This window comes from Coregonus clupeaformis, chromosome 1 (genome assembly GCF_020615455.1).
Source record: "Coregonus clupeaformis isolate EN_2021a chromosome 1, ASM2061545v1, whole genome shotgun sequence".
Classification (NCBI taxonomy): Eukaryota; Metazoa; Chordata; class Actinopteri; order Salmoniformes; family Salmonidae; genus Coregonus; species Coregonus clupeaformis.
The window spans coordinates 41081136-41098498 of record NC_059192.1 but is presented as its reverse complement, the minus strand read 5'-3'; the positions used below and the strand labels follow the sequence as shown (position 1 = coordinate 41098498).

The window sequence follows — 17363 nt, the reverse complement described above, 5'->3', positions numbered from 1 at the left end:
TGTGACGTGAAGGTATGATAAAATGCTACACATCCATCCTGCAACATAATACAAATTATAGAGCTTCAAACAACAATACCAGGATACTTTGAGACACATGTTAACATGGCTAGATCGTTATATCATATTGACATGGCTCTTGACAAGTTAGACACTTCTCCAGGGCCTTTTCAAGGAAACGTAATCTGCACAGACCTGCCTAGCATGTGTGAATCTTGACTTGACTGTGATACTAAAGTACTCCCATCTCTACTACAACACAGTCAGTCAAACCATAAAAAACAATCAATACTTTTAACAGACAAAAGAGACCAGAAAACCCCAGGGAAATTATTTGTCAACTTGTAAATACTTTTACTTAATCATGTGTACAGCCAACAGCACGGCACTGTGCTCCGGCGCTCTGGGTTCTGGGAATGGCACTGGTAATCCTATTTTTCCAAAATCCCAGGGTCCGTTAAATGGATTACACACACCATGTTCCGCCGTTCTAAGAGTTGGTATCCCAAGGCACCAGGTTCACTGCGCTGGAATATCATAAGCTTTAACGGAGTCCCCAAACACACTGACGCACAAATAAAACACACACACACAAACAAACACACTCTATTGATGGACAGACACACACAGTCACACACAGAGAAGCTTGATTGATCGGTGAGGCGGCTGACAAGACAGCAATGCAATCGGCCCAGACTTGGAGTAGAGCAGCAGCCAAAGACATTAACATCAACATGGCATTATACATAAAATGATTTACTGAGAGAAAGAGAGAGAGAGAGAGAGGTACAGTAGAAATAATTGTGAGATGGGGTGAAAAGGGGAAAGAGGTAGAAACTGGAGAGAGGTATGAAAAAAAATATGTATGCACTCGCTAACTGTAAGTCACTCTGGATAAGAGCGTCTGCTAAATGACTAAAATGTAAATGTAAAATGTTAAAATGTTAAAAGGTAGAGAGGGTGGTTGGAAGGAAAGAAGGGTGTGGTATAGGGGAGTAGATGTTTTTGACAGTAGACATGTTTTCTTAATCGAAGAGCCATCTTTTTGAATGTTCTCTCGTGGTTGTAATTTCCTTCTGCCTGGTGTGTTTGTGCATGTTGGAAATATTTCTTCAAATACTGAGGAACTATCATTCGCAATGGATGTTTAAAAAACACTTTGTTTGTGTGTGCGTGTAAGCAGTGAGCTGAGATTATGATGGACTGATTAAATATGTGAGAGTGAATGGTCTTATTAAAGCTGCAATATGTAACTTTTTGGGGGACCCAACCAAATATAACACACATAGAAATGTGTGTTATTGATCTGTCATTCTCGTTCAAAGCAAGTCTAAGAAGCGGTAGATCTGTTCCATGTGTGCTATTTCTATGCTTCCCGTTCTTACGTTTCGTTTTTGCATCTTTTACTTTCGGTTATGTACACCAGCTGTGTTGAAGGAGTGTTGAATCACGCTTCACCATCTGGCAGTCCGATGGACGAATCTGGGCTTGTCGGATGCCAGGAGAACGCTACCTGCCCGAATGCATAGTGCCAGCTGTAAAGTTTGGTGGAGGAGGAATAACGGTCTAGGGCTGTTTTTCATGGTTCGGGCTAGGCCCCTTAGTTCCAGTGAAGGGAAATCTTAATGCTACAGCATCCAATGACATTCTAGACGATTCTGTGCTTCCAACTTTGTGGTAAAAGTTTGGGGAAGGCCCTTTCCTATTTCAGCATGACAATGCCCTCGTGCACAAAGCGAGGTCCATACAGAAAATGTTTGTCGAGATTGGTGTGTAAGATCTTGACTGGCCTGCACAGAGCCCTGACCTCATCCCCATCGAACACAATTGGGATGAATTGGAACAGCAACTACGAGCCAGGCCTAATCGCCCAAAATCAGTGCCCGACCTCACTAATGCTCTTGTGGCTGAATGTAAGCAAGTCCCCGCAGCAATGTTCCAACATCTAGTGGAAAGCCTTCCCAGAAGAGTGGAGGCTGTTATAGCAGCAAAGGGGGGACCAACTCCATATTAATGCCAATGATTTTGGAAGGAGATGTATGTGAACACAAGTCAAACTTTTGGTCATGTAGTGAATATTTCACAGCTTTTTAGATGGTACAATGATTCTATACACTATACTTGCTTGTTTTGTCACATAAACTGAAATTAGACAAACTATTAGAATTTTAGCAACCAGGAAATTTCGGAGCAATTTCTGCATAGTGCATCTTTAAATTTGGTAAGAGAATAAGACGTTACCTTTGGTGTATTAAAATGAGCGGCTTAATGTGATTTCACACACAGTTGAAGTCGGAAGTTTACATACACTTAGGATGGAGTCATTAAAACTTGTTTTTCAACCACTCCACAAATTTCTTGTTAACCACCTATAGTTTTGGCAAGTTGGTTAGGACATCTACTTTGTGCATGACACAAGTAATTTTTCCAACAATTGTTTACAGACAGATTATTTCACTTATAATTCACTGTATCACAATTCCAGTGGGTCAAAAGTTTACATACACTAAGTTGACGATATCTTTAAACAGCTTGGAAAATTCCAGAAAATGATGTCATGGCTTTAGAAGCTTCTGATAGGCTAATTGACATCGTTTAAGTCAATTCTAGGTGTACCTGTGGATGTATTTCAAGGCCTACCTTCAAACTCAGTGCATCTTTGCTTGACATCATGGGAAAATGAAAAGAAATCAGCCAAGACCTCAGAAAAGAAATTGTAGACCTTCACAAGTCTGGTTCATCCTTGGGAGCAATTTCCAAACGCCTGAAGGTACAACGTTCATCTTTACAAACAATAGTACGCAAGTATAAACACCATGGGACCATGCAGCCGTCATACCGCTCAGGAAGGAGACGCGCTCTGTCTCCTAGAGATTAACGTACTTTGGTGCGAAAAGTGCAAATCAATCCCAGAACAAGTCCTATATCGACATAACCTGAAAGGCCGCTAAGCAAGGAAGAAGCCACTGCTCCAAAACCGCCATAAAAAAGCCAGACTACGGTTTGCAACTGCACATGGAGACAAAGATCGTAGTTTTTGGAGAAATGTCCTCTGGTCTCATGAAACAAAAATAGAACTGTTTGACCAAAATGACTATCGTTATGTTTGGAGGAAAAAGGGGATCGCTTGCAAGCTGAGGAACACCATCCCAACTGTGAAGCACGGGGGTGGCAGCATCATGCTGTGGGGGTGATTTGCTGCAGGAGGGACTGGGGCACTTCAACAAAATAGATGGCATCATGAGGAAGGAAAATGATGTGGCTATATTGAATGTATACATTATTTATTTATATTTTTCATACTGGCCCCCCGTGGGAATCGAACCCACAACCCTGGCGTTGCAAACGCCATGCTCTACCAACTGAGCTACATCCCTGCCGGCCATTCCCTCCCCTACCCTGCCCCATGGGTCTCCCGGTCGAGGCCGGCTACGACAGAGCCTGGAATCGAACCAGGATCGAACCAGGATCTCTAGTGACACAGTTAGCACTGCGATGCAGTGCCTTAGACCACTGCGCCACTCGGGAGTGGTCTGAATATGTGTGTATGTGTTCACAGAAACATGTATGGAGGCAGTACATGGAGACTTGCAAGATGATGTGATGAAGTCCAGACGGCTTGATACTGATGTCTCTGAATGGAGAGAGACCTGGCACTGTGCATATTTTTTTTTACAAGACAACTTTTACTTGTTTTGTCTTTTTTGAATGGGATCAGTCAATACGGAGAGGGAGAAATCCTGTATATTCTGCACCAGGATCAGGGAACTCCTGTTGTATACAGGACACCACACCGGAAGGTATGACCACTCTGAAATGTTTGCCAAGGTAGCCACATTACCACAAGATGAAATGCCGATAGGCACAGTACCTGTATCGGCTGGGAATGACAATGAAAGATGAAAGGTGCACATTATTATGTTAGTAGAACAGTGCTTTTATGAGATTATGTAAAGGGTTGTTTATTCTACATGTTACTACATTTGAAAGTTATCACTTAGTTTAGAATATCTACATGAATTTAGCAATTGCCTTCTTCTCAAATTACTCTATAGGCTACTGACCTATTCAAAGCTTCCTCCGGCATCTCACCATGCATCTGCCTGTACATCTGTGTATCTATTATTATACTGAACAAAAATATAAACGCAACATGTAAAGTGTTGGTCCCATGTTTCATGAGGTGAAATAAAAGATCCCAAACATTTTCCATATGCACAAAAATCGTATTTCTCTCAAATCTTGTGCAAAAATGTGTTTACATCCTTTGCCAAGATAATCCATCCACCTGACAGGTGTGGCATATCAAGAAGCTGATTAAACAGCATGATCATTACACAGGTGCATCTTGTGCTGGGGACAATAAAAGGCCACTCTAAAATGTGCAGTTTTGTCACACAACACAATGCCACAGATGTCTCAAGTGTTGAGGGAGTGTGTAATTGGCATGCTGACTGCAGGAACGTCCACCAGAGCGGTTGCCAGAGAATTTAATGTTCATTTCTCTACTATAAACCGCCTCCAACGTCGATTTAGAGAATTTGGCAGTACATCCAACCGGCCTCACAACCGCAGACCACGGGTAACCACGCCAGCCTAGGACCTCCACATCCGGTTTCTTCACCTGCGGGATCGTCTGAGACCAGCCACCCGGACAGCTGATGAAACTGAGGAGTATTTCTGTCTGTAATAAAGCCCTTTTTGTGGTAAAAAACTCATTCTGATTGGCTGGGCCTGACTCCCCAGTGGGTGGGCCTGGCTCTCAAGTGGGTTGGCCTATGCCCTCCCAGGCCCACCCATGGCTGCGCCCCTGCCCAGGTGTGAAATCCATAGATTAGGGCCTAATGAATTTATTTCAATTGACTGATTTCCTTATATGAACTGTAACTCAGTAAAATCGTTGAAATTGTTACATGTTGTGTTTATACTTTTATTATTACGTGTTTTACTTTCTATTATTTATTTATTTATTTCTCTCTGCATTGATGGGAAGGGCCCGTAAGTAAGTATTTCACTGTTAGTCCACACCTGTTGATTACTAAACATGTGACGAATAACATTTGATTTGTAGTTATTGAACTCAACCTGCAGGAGGTTTGTTGTGATTGATTGGGGGGAAACAGCTGCTGGTAAGGTTCTGAAAGATGGGTGTGTCTTGGTGGTGCCAAGGACACACCAAGATACACCCACATCAAACCACACCCCCAAGCCAACTCACGTTTGGCTTCTGTCATGGCCACCAGCATTTCTTGAGGAGCAAGCCAAAAAATGAGGCCAAATCAGCCGGTGCATTTCCCCTTTAACTACAAAAGGCTATGCTTACATGGAAGAATGATATCATGATTATTTGCATCAATCCAGTTGGTTTACAAAAACACTGGTAAACAACAGCCTCTTGCTAGGTGTGCACTGGAATTAAATTTTCCCAAACCTGAAAAGTGGTCTCCTGATGTGGTTTAAGCATTGTTGGGGCCAAGCTTCCTGCCATCCAGGACCTAAATTATATACAGTGCCTTGCAAAAGTATTCATCCACCTTGCCGTTTTTCCTATTTTGTTGCATTACAACCTGTAATTTAAATTTATTTTTATTTGGATTTCATGTAATGGACATATGTAAAATAGTCAAAATTGGTGAATAAAAAAAATATAAAACTTGTTTCAAAAAATTCAAAAAAATAAATAAAGGAAAAGTGGTGCGTGCATATGTATTCACCAACTTTGCTATGAAGCCTCTAAATAAGATCTGGTGCAACCAATTACCTTCAGAAGTAACATAATTAGTTAAATAAAGTCCACCTGTGTGCAATCTAAGTATCACATGATCTGTCACATGATCTCAGCATATATACACACCTGTTCTGAAAGTGCCCAGAGTCTGCAACACCACTAAGCAAGGGGCACCACCAAGCAAGCGGCACCATGAAGACCAAGGAGCTCTACAAATAGGTCAGGGACAAGTACAGATCATGGTTGGGTTATAAAAAAATATCAAAAACTTTGAACATCCCACGGAGCACCATTAAATCCATTATTAAAAAATGGAAACAATATGGCAACACAACAAACCTGCCAAGAGAGGGCCGCCCACCAAAACTCACGGACCGGGCAAGGAGGGCATTAATCAGAGAGGCAACAAAGAGACCAAGCGGAGATTGGAGTATCTGCCCATAGGACCACTTTAAGCCATACACTCCACAGAGTTGGGCTTTACAGAAGAGTGGCCAGAAAAAAGCCATTGCTTAAAGAAAAAAATAAGCAAACACACTTGGTGTTCGCCAAAATGCATGTGGGAGACTCCCCAAACATATGGAAGAAGGTACTAAAATTGAGCTTTTTGGCCATCAAGGAAAATGCTATGTCTGGTGCAAACCCAACACCTCTCATCACCCCGAGAACACCATCCCCACAGTGAAGCATGGTGGTGGCAGCATCATGCTGTGGGGATGTTTTTCATCGGCAGGGACTGGGAAACTGGTCAGAATTTAAGGATTGATGGATGGCGCTAAATACAGGGAAATTCTTGAGGGAAACCTGTTTCAGTCTTCCAGAGATTTCAGACTGGGACGGAGGTTCACCTTCCAGCAGGACAATGACCCTAAGCATACTGCTAAAGCAACACTTGAGTGGTTTAAATCTGTGGTATGACTTAAAGATTGCTGTACACCAACGGAACCCATCCAACTTGAAGGAGCTGGAGCAGTTTTGCCTTGAAGAATGGGCAAAAATCCCAGTGGCTAGATGTGCCAAGCTTATAGAGACATACCCCAAGAGACTTGCAGCTGTAAGTATTGACTTTGGGGGGGGGTTAATAGTTATACACGCTCAATTTCTGTTTTTTTGTCTTATTTCTTGTTTGTTTCACCCCAAAAATATTTTGTATCTTCAAAGTGGTGTAGGATGTTGTGTAAATCAAATGATACAAACCCCCCAAAAAATCCATTTTAATTCCAGGTTGTAAGGCAACAAAATAGGAAAAATGCCAAGGGGGGTGAATACTTTCGCAAGCCACTGTACTAGGCCGTGTCAGAGGAAAGTCCAAAGAAGTGTCAAAGACTCCAGTCACCCAAGTCATAGACTGTTCTCTCTGCTATCGCACGGCAAGCGGTACCGGAGCACCAAGTCTAGGACCAAAAGGCTCCTTAACAGCTTCTACACCCCCAAGCCATAAGACTGCTGAACAATTAATCAAATGGCCACCCGGACTATTTACATTGACACCCCCCCCCCATTTGTTTTTACACTGCTGCTATCCGCTGTCTATTATCTATGCATAGTCACTTTACCCCTACCTACATGTACAAATTACCTAGACTAACCTGTACCACCACACATTGACTCGGTACTGGTACCCCTGTGTATAGCCTCGTTATTGTTATTTTATGATGTTACTTTTTATAATTTTTTACTTTAGTTTATTTGGTAAACTTTTTGTTAACTCTTTCTTGAATTACATTGTTGGTTAAGGGCTTGTAAGTAAGCATTTCACGGCAAGGTCTACACCTGTTGCATTCGGCGCATGTGACAAATAAAGTTTGATTTGATTTGACTTAGAAAATCAAATTATGTCATTTTCTATTTAAAAACGTTTTTTTGAGTGAAAACCAAAAAAAATTGGGAAAAACAGAAACCTGAAAAAACAAAACAGAGAAAATGGAATTTGGGGAAAAACTGCGGAATCAGGCAAAAAAACTAACAGATTGTATAGGACCCTAGTATTTATTATATTGACTAAGTGATATGGCAGGAGGTAAGGTACTCTAAAGTACACAACACAGCTAACGCTGTGGGCACCTTATAACTGCCAACTCCCTCCCCGTTCCCTTTCTCCTATCTCCTCTCTCCCCTCCTGCCATCCTCTTGTTCTCTGTAGGGGACTTGAGGGGTTTGAGAGAGAGAGATGAATAGAGAGAGAAAGAGAGAGAGACTGTGTGGTCCTCTGTAGCTCAGCTGGTAGAGCACGGCGCTTGTAACGCCAAGGTAGTGGGTTCGATCCCCGGGACCACCCATACACAAAAAATGTATGCACACATGACTGTAAGTCGCTTTGGATAAAAGCGTCTGCTAAATGGCATATTATTATTTATTATTATTATTATTATTATTTATTATTATTATATTATTATTATTATATTATTATTATTATTATTATTATTATTATTATTATTATTATTATATTATTACTGTACATGTCCTCCAGACACACTCCTCCGTCCTCTGTTGCCAACCCTGATGATGAGACAAGACTCACTACAACCTTCACCACACACACATCTCATCCACTAACGCATGTTCTCTCTCTGACTGACTGACTGACGAAGAGAGAGAGGTGTGTCATTATCAAAATCCAGAAAAGAGCCGTTAAATTCTATAACCACTTAAAAGGAAGCAATTCCCAAACCTTCCATAACAAAGTCATCACCTACAGAGAGATGAACTTGGAGAAGAGTCCCCTAAGTAAGCTGGTCCTGGGGCTCTGTTCACAAACACAAACAGACCCCACAGAGTCCCAGGACAGCAACAACAACACAATTAGACCCAACCAAATCATGAGGGAAAAAAATAGAATTACTTGACACATTGGAAAGAATTAACAAAAAAATTGAGCAAACTAGAATGCTATTTGGCTCTAAACAGAGAGTACACAGTGGCAGAATACCTGACCACTGTGGCTGACCCAAACTTAAGGAAAGCTTTGACTATGTACAGACTCAGTGAGCATAGCCTTGCTATTGAGAAAGGCCACCGTAGGCAGAACTGGCTCTCAAGAGAAGACAGGCTATGTGCACACTGCCCATAAAATGAGGTGGAAACTGAGCTGCAATTCCTAACCTCCTGCCAAATGTATGACCATATTAGAGACACATATTTCCCTCAGATTACAGAGATCCACAAAGAATTAAAAAATAAACCCAATTTTGATAAACTCCCTTAGCTACTGGGTAAAAAACCACAGTGTGCCATCACAGCAGCAAGATTTGTGACCTGTTGCCACAAGAAAAGGGCAACCAGTGAAGAACAAACACCATTGTAAATCCAACCCATATTTATGTTTATTTATTTTCCCATTTGTACTTTAACTATTTGCACATTGTTACAACACTGTATATATACATAATAAGACATTTGAAATGTCTTAATTTTTTGGGAACTTCTGAGTGTAATGTTTACTGTTAATATTTATTGTTTATTTCACTTTTGTTTACTATCTACTTAACTTGCTTTGGCTATGTTAACATACGTTGAGTTGAATTGAATTGAGAGAGAGAGAAATACAGAGAGGAAGCGAGAGGGATAGACTAACAACTCAGGAGTGGTGCTGTGTGGCTGACACCTAACACTTTTCAGATATGGTATTACATAGCTTGGGACTGCTGGGAAAGGAATGTGTCCACAAACCCAAATCTCTCCTCTACTCTCCTCCTCCTCCTCTATGCACAGTAGGCGTGTTTATATATATATATATGGGTGTGTATTTACAGGGGAGGAGGAGAGCCGTGATTATTTTAATTAACGATCCCAGTCCTCCCTTCCAAGATACGCTCCCAGATTAAAACTCATTAGCATTGATTCTGGCTGCCTCTACTATTCCACCACCGACCATTACTAATCTGAGAGAGAGAGGGAGATATGGAGAGAGAGGGAGTGTAGAAGGGAAGAGAGAAACAGAGAGAAGAACAGAAAAACAAGCATAGAAGAGACAGAAAAGGGGGGGCAGAGAGAGAGAGAGAGAGAGAGAGAGAGAGAGAGAGAGAGAGAGAGAGAGAGAGTCTAACGGATCTCACTGTGAACGAGATGATCTGACTCAGAGAGAGAGAGTGAGAGAAAGCAGGACAGGACAAGAGTGCAGTGATGGCATAGAGGAGAGAGAGAAATGAAACTCCATGTGCAGGAGACAAGCAGAGGGAGAGCGAAAGCGAAGGAAAGAGCTAGCAAGGGAGAGCAACAGAGAGTGCATTAGTCTGACAGACGTAGAGCAGGATAGGATGGGGGGATAGGAGGAAGACAAGAATAACAGTTAGTGAGACATCTCTGTCTGTCCAAACATTCCTCATACTGAATCCACTTCACCCTGAGATAAGACCTGTCTGATTGTCAAGCGCAAGGTCTCCTCTCCTACTCACACACACGTAGGCACGCACACATCACACACATGTATGCAGCACACATCTCACACGCACACATCACACAATGACTGTTTGCGCCAGTATCTGAATCACATTTACAACTCATAGATATGAGTTCATTTCATAGTGATATGTCAGATACTGGTTAACTAATAGAACGTTCCGTAATTATAACAAGGACGTTAAGAGAATACTGTAACGACCGGTGGGAGAATTCCAATACCGGCCCCTGGTCCCAAGACAAGCACGCTTACCACAACCCCAAGAGAGTTTGTAATGCACTTACTGGTAGAAATGGTCTTTCTCTAACTAGCCCAGACTAGGTAGCGCTGGCCAGGGAAATGTGTAAAATGCATAATACCAAATTAGGTGACACATTAAATCAACCAATTAGCGGCAGTAGGAATTAGCATTTCAACAACACACATAGCTAGAAGGGTCGTTCCACCAATTCGGTGCCTTTTGAGAAGTGTAACTTAGTAAAAAAAAAAGTTTGATTTCACCTAATTTTAACATTGTGTCATAAAGAGCACATGTTCAACTTCATAAAAAAAAACATTTTTTCCCATCTCAAGAGGTTGAATAGAAAAATGACTATACTAAGTGCCTATTAAGTGCCAAATTAAGTAACAGGGTTGACAGTAACAGGGTTGACAATTTCTTCTTAAATCAGCCTTGGTGACAGGGGAATGGAAGCTTTTTGTGTGTCACCACGTCAGCCCAGGACCTCCACATCCGGCTTCTTCACCTGCGGGATCGTCTGAGGACGGCTGAGAATGTCCTCACCAGGGTCTTCACCTGACTGCAGTTCGGCGTCACTGGAGAAGTGTGCTCTTCACGGATTAATCCCGATTTAAACTGTACTGGGCAAATGACAAACAGCGGGTATGGCGTTGTGTGGGCGAGCGGTTTGCTGATGTCAACGTTGTGAACAGAGTGCCCCATGGTGGCGGTGGGATTATGGTATGGGCAGGCATAAGCTATGGACAATGAACACAATTGCATTTTATTGATGGCAATTTGAATGCACAGAGATACCGTGATGAGATCCTGAGGCCCACTGTGTCGTGCCATTCATCAGCCGCCATCACCTAATGTTGCAGCATGATAATGCACAGCTCCATGTCACAAGGATCTGTACACAATTCCTGGAAGCTAAAAATGTCTCAGTTCTTCCATGGCCTGCATACTCACCAAACATGTCACCCATTGAGCATGTTTGGGGTGCTCTGGATCGACGTATACGACAGCGTGTTCCAGTTCGCACCAATATCCAGCAACTTTGCACAGCCATTGAAGAGGAGTGGGACAACTTTCCACAGGTCACAATCAACAGCCTGATCAACTCTATGCGAAGGAAATGTGTTACGCTGCATGAGGCAAATGGTGGTCACACCAGATACTGACTGGTTTTCTGATCCACGCCCCTACCTTTGTTTTTAAAGTATCTGTGACCAACCAAAGTATCTGACTTCCTTATATAAACTGTAACAGTAAAATCGTTGAACTTGTTGCATGCTGCATTTATATTTTTGTTCTTTGTAATAGTCTGTATTTTTATAAATGCGTTAATTTGACTGATAATCGTAAGAAATTAGATTCCATCAAGTTCCTCATTTACAGACTACTTTGTCTGCCTGCGCTCTCTTGCCGCGAGACTTGGTGTGGTTTTGTAAACAAAACTCCTGGGAAGCAGCCAGTTGTTGCTTACTCTAGTAGCTAACTTAGCTAGCTAGCTTGCTTTCTTATTGGCAAATCATCATAACACTTGAAAAATCATGCCGGACTTTGAGGTAGAAGAATACTTTTTATTCAGAGCCATATTTATTAGAGCCTGAATTTACTAAGGAGGAACTTGTGCAGCTGGACGCTGAGCGAGCACGGAGGGAGGCTGAATCAGCAGCTGAGCCAGTACACGAGTTAACTGGAGCAGTGGCGAGAGCCAGGTCTGAGGGGGATTGAGCGTTTGTGCTGCACAGAGTGGGACTTGTTACTGCCATCGATTTGGGGACTTGATATCTCTGCCGAAGAAAGCAGTGCACAGAGAGACTGTAAAGGCGTCTGCATGCTTCCCATCCGAAACAGTTCTAAACAGTTTGTGCATATATTATGACAACATTTTGTGAATTTTTCTTAGTTTTGGTTTTTCCGGCTGCTCGTGTACACAACATTTTTCTCGAGGCAAGCCGAATTTCAGAAGCCCTTGGTCGGTGATTGGTCAACAGTACACTCTTAGAAAAAAGGGTTCCAAAAGGTTATTTGGCTGTCCCCATAGGATAACTATTTTTGGTTTCAGGTAGAACCCTTTTGGGTTCCATGTAGAACCCTATGTGGAAAGGGTTCTTCATGGAACCAAAAAGGGTTCTTTAAAGGGTTCTCCTATGGTGAGAGCCGAAGAACCATTTCAGATTCTTTTTTTCTAAGAGTATAGGGATTCTTCAATGAAGTGTTCAAGCACATTTTTTCACTTGAGAAATACTGCACCAAACATCTTAGATGTAAAATTGCGCAACTAAGATCTCCTCTGCATAAATGTCAAAATTAATGACAGATCTTATGCCGCTTTTTTTTATGCTGCTTTTTCTTGTTTTTCAAGAGAAGGTCTTTTAAGGGTTGTATGCAAGCCAGGCGCCAGCCAAACCAAAGCATGCAGAAGCCTTAAATCACGAGGACTTTTCTGCGCTTCCAAAATAAATTGGAAGAAGCAGCCCAGACCTGCTGGACCCAATGGACAGCTGTCCATCGAGTAAGTGACATTATTTTTCTTGTCCCAGCACACAGTAACAAAGTGAAAAGAAGATAATCGATTGATAACCTTTGCAGTTTTATAATTGCACTCTGATCAAATAAAATGTTTTCTTGTGATTAGATTATTTGTATCTAGCTACTCACGAATAACAATGTGTTCTTAGTCAACACAGGTTGATTTCTTATCGACTGGTGCTTGAATGGGCACTGAAGGGAGAGAGACTGGGACAAGAGAATCGAAGTCTTGCCTCAATGTGTTGTTTGTGCCATTCGACGCAAATATCCCTCGCCGACAGGAGTCAACGTGGGATTCAAGGAGGCAGAGGATGTCATTGGCCTATAGTAATTACACAACGATGACTCAGCTTCACAGCCAGACATTGCCTAACCAACCAATTTTGTTAAATCACTCTAATAAACCAGTACATTCTATTTTGTTACAATCACAGTAATAAATTCCATTATTTGAACCAGTAACACCTGTTTTGTTACTATCTACTATTAGTGATTTAATACAGTATTCCACATGATAGTGTTGTGTATGAAATAAAGCAGTCAGATCAATTTATTTCTATTTTTTTTCACCTTTATTCATGTATCAGTAACATTTGAATACTGAAGGAATTTTGGTAAATCCCAACAATCATAGTGTATGCCTATGTAATGACAACAATCGATGAACAGGTTGAGAGCTTCAAGTTCCTTGGTGTCCACATCACCAACGAACTATCATGGTCCAAACACACCAAGACAGTCGTGAAGAGGGCACGACAAAGCCTATTCCCCCTCAGGAGACGGAAAAGATTTGGCATGGGTCCTCAGATCCTCAAAAAATTCTACAGCTGCACCATCGAGAGCATCCTGACTGGTTGCATCACCGCCTGGTATGGCAACTGCTTGGCCTCCGACCGCAAGGCACTACAGAGGGTAGTGCGTACGGCCCAGTACATCACTGGGGCCAAGCTTCCTGCCATCCAGGACCTCTATACCAGGCAGTGTCAGAGGAAGGCCCTCAAAATTGTAAAAGACTCCAGCCACCCTAGTCATAGACTGTTCTCTCTGCTACCGCACGGCAAGCGGTACCGGAGTGCCAAGTCTAGGTCCAAAAGACTTCTCAACAGCTTCTACCCCCAAGCCATAAGACTCCTGAACAGCTAATCATGGCTACCCAGACTATTTGCACTGCCCCCACCCCATCCTTTTTACGCTGCTGCTACTCTGTTAATTATTTATGCATAGTCACTTTAACTCTACCCACATGTACATATTACCTCAACTAGCCGGTGCCCCGCACATTGACTCTGCAATGGTACCCCCTGTATATATAGCCTCCCTACTGTTATTTTATTTTACTTCTGCTCTTTTTTTTCTCAACACTTTTTTTGTTGTTGTTTTATTTTTACTTTTTTGTTAAAAATAAATGCACTGTTGGTTAAGGGCTGTAAGTAAGCATTTCACTGTGATGTCTGCACCTGTTGTATTCGGCGCATGTGACCAATACAATTTGATTTGATTTGATTTGAACCGGTAGTGATTTTTTACAACACAGATTTGGGGTCTGTCTAATGAACAATACACAGTATAGACTATGCATTCTCAAAATTCACATAAATAAAGGTCAAATATACAATAAAATAGACAGTATAAAGTAGGTATGCTTTTAGGTACAGTAGTAGCCTACAGTGAATGGATTTTTATCAAATGCTACAGATGCAGAGTGATAAGGACCAGAGGCTAACAAATTGTGTTACAATAGAATGTGTTTGTATTAGGTTGTAGTGCAAGGAGGACCATGTTGGGATAGGGGCTATGTTGGCAACCAGACCACAGCCTCTTCCACTGGATTTTGGCTCCAAGTATTTCACTGATTTGTCCATGCATCTCTGCAGGACACGCTCCATCAGGTCATTCTTGAATTTTTGAGTGATGGGCTGATATATTGGCCGGGCAATCCACTGTTTTGATTGTTTAGGGTAAACAATGCATCTTGGAGTGCCTGCAATTAGGAAAGAGAGGAACATAAACCAGTGAATATAATATAAACACAAGGACACTTCTTGGTTTCCTACATTGCACTCAGGCTGGAAGCAAATTATCAGATAAGTGTAGTGATTAGTGTAGTGGAGATAGTCAGGCCCCGTATCCCCCACAGAGGAAAAAAGGGTGCCTCTGAGCTCAATTGAAAGGGAGCACCATCCCCCAAAGAAACCCCCCACCTTCCCCAAGCCAACCAAACTATCCTGGAGTGGCAATTACCTGTCCTTTTGTTAGACTAGATCTGTCTGGACAGGCCAATGATTGTATTACCATCCCAATATGACTGGTGCCAAATAGACATTTTGCTTTTGAACACCTACACACAAATCAGAGCACAATAATAATAGGATTCTAAGACAGCATTTCTCATCAGTGAAAAGGAAAGGTTCTATGTGTTTCATTTGATATACATGCTAATTCAATGGTGAACACACCTGTGTGCTTGAACAGTGACATCTGATCATTCTGCAGGCGTCTGTACATGACCAGAGAGTACAGGGCTTTGTAGGTTGGTGAATCTTCCTGTAGCCACCTCTTCTCCCTCTGCTGATCCTCTGTTAGCTATCCATGGTAACAGCGGTGTTCCACTCCATCCTCTTCCCAGCGATGGACCCAACAGATGTGATGGAACTTGAACTCCTGAAAATGACATTTGATCACAAACAGGCATGAGTTCAACAGACAAGCATTGTTGATATCTGCACACTGTTCTGGGAAATTAAGTGGTGAAAGAGTGGGGACTCTCAGGGTGAGTAGGTTGTTGGCTCCTGATAGACAGGGCAGATTTATGTCCCTAGAGCTTTTGGCACCAGTGGGGGATGGGTATACTGTCACAAACACTTCAAAGTGTCTGAGACCAGCTGAGGGGAGTGACATGGGTAGGGTTGTTTATCTACAGTTACACTATTGATTGATGTATTTACCTCCATCTCCTCCACATGAGCTACAACGCCACCACATATGAATGCAGATACTCTTCACCCAAGGCATAAGGTCTTTGTAGTCTTTGCGTTCGGCCAGAGCCACCAATTTCTTCTTCAGTCCTATTCTTCAGAGAAAAATGACATGGCAGAGTAAATCGAGACTAATCAACTAATTCAATACAGTCTAGCTGGAAGACAAAGGTTGTATGTTGAATAAACATATGACATTGACAGCATCGACTACTATCCTTTACGTGAACAAACTTGAAGGCCATACAGTGCATTCTGAAAGTATTCAGACTCCTTAACTTTTTCCACATTTTGTTACATTACAGCCTTACTCTAAAATGGATTCAAATGGATTTTCCCCCTCATCAATCTACACACAATACCCATAATGACAAAGCAAAAACAAATTTTTAGAAATGTAAAAAACGGAAAAATCACATTTACATAAGTATTCAGACCCTTTACTCAGTACTTTGTTGAAGCACCTTTGGCAGCTATTACAGCCTTGAGTCTTCTTGGGTATGACTCTACAAGCTTGGCACACCTGTATTGGGGAGTTTCTCCCATTCTTCTCTGCAGATCCTCTCAAGCTCTGTCAGGTTGGATGGGGAGCATCGCTGCACAGGTATTTTCAGGTCTCTCCAGAGATGTTTGATCGGGTTCAAGTCCGGGCTCTAGCTGGACCACTCAAGGACATTCAGAGACTTGTCCCGAAGCCACTCCTGCGTTGTCTTGGCTGTGTGCTTAGAGGGTCGTTGTCCTGTTGGAAGGTGAACCTTCACCCCAGTCTGAGGTCCTGAGCACTCTGGAGCAGGTTTTGTCATGGAAATTCTAATGAAGTGAGAGAGACTGTCATTTCTTCCAACAATCATCTTTATTTGTTATCGATTAATTATTGCAATAATGGAGCTGGTCAACGACCACCCGTAGGTGATTCGTTGAAAGACCAACAAACAGGAAATGCTAACATCTTATATAGTGGACCTAAAAATGCTTAGTCATGGCTGGTTCCACCCCTCCCCGGCAGCTCAGGGCATCATAAGCTACCTTGTTTTCTTCTTGTGGCAATGTGTATCGGGTCATAGCGCACAAACAAGTGATAACGTTAGTTCTGTTACTCCTCTCTGTTACATTTTACATTTTAGTCATTTAGCAGACGCTCTTACCCAGAGCGACTTACAGTTAGAGTGCATACATTTTCATACTGGCCCCCCCTGGGAAACGAACCCACAACCCTGGCGTTACAAGCGCCATGCTCTACCAAATGAGCTACATGGGACTGTTCAAGCCAGCCTCTGTTCACCTCATATCTCCACACAGCTGTGCCCTTGAAAGATATGAGAAGAAACAGGATGGGCTGAGACACTGTGGTCACTCTCAGAGGGTCTTTGTCTTGACCGTGTGACTAAGTTGAACAGAGTGGAAAACTACCAGCTCCTTCTTACAAGACCTTCAAACAGACAGTGGAAATGTGCAGGTTTAAGGCTCATACAGCGCATCTGCATTACAAAGTTTAGCATT

The 17363-nt window shown here is 42.3% G+C and overlaps 1 protein-coding gene and 1 long non-coding RNA gene across 2 annotated transcripts in view; both read right to left on the bottom strand.

Annotated features, from left to right (window-relative positions):
• Positions 1-17363, bottom strand: part of LOC121568689 (Kv channel-interacting protein 2-like) — a 267640-nt gene that overhangs the window by 224042 nt on the left and 26235 nt on the right. The gene's annotated exons all lie outside the window — the stretch shown is intronic.
• On the bottom strand, positions 14327-16426 carry LOC121568705. The gene is made up of 4 exons (XR_006001274.1): positions 16387-16426; positions 15834-15958; positions 15345-15549; positions 14327-14869 (listed from the first exon to the last, which is right to left on the bottom strand). It is a non-coding gene; the product is annotated as an uncharacterized LOC121568705 (long non-coding RNA).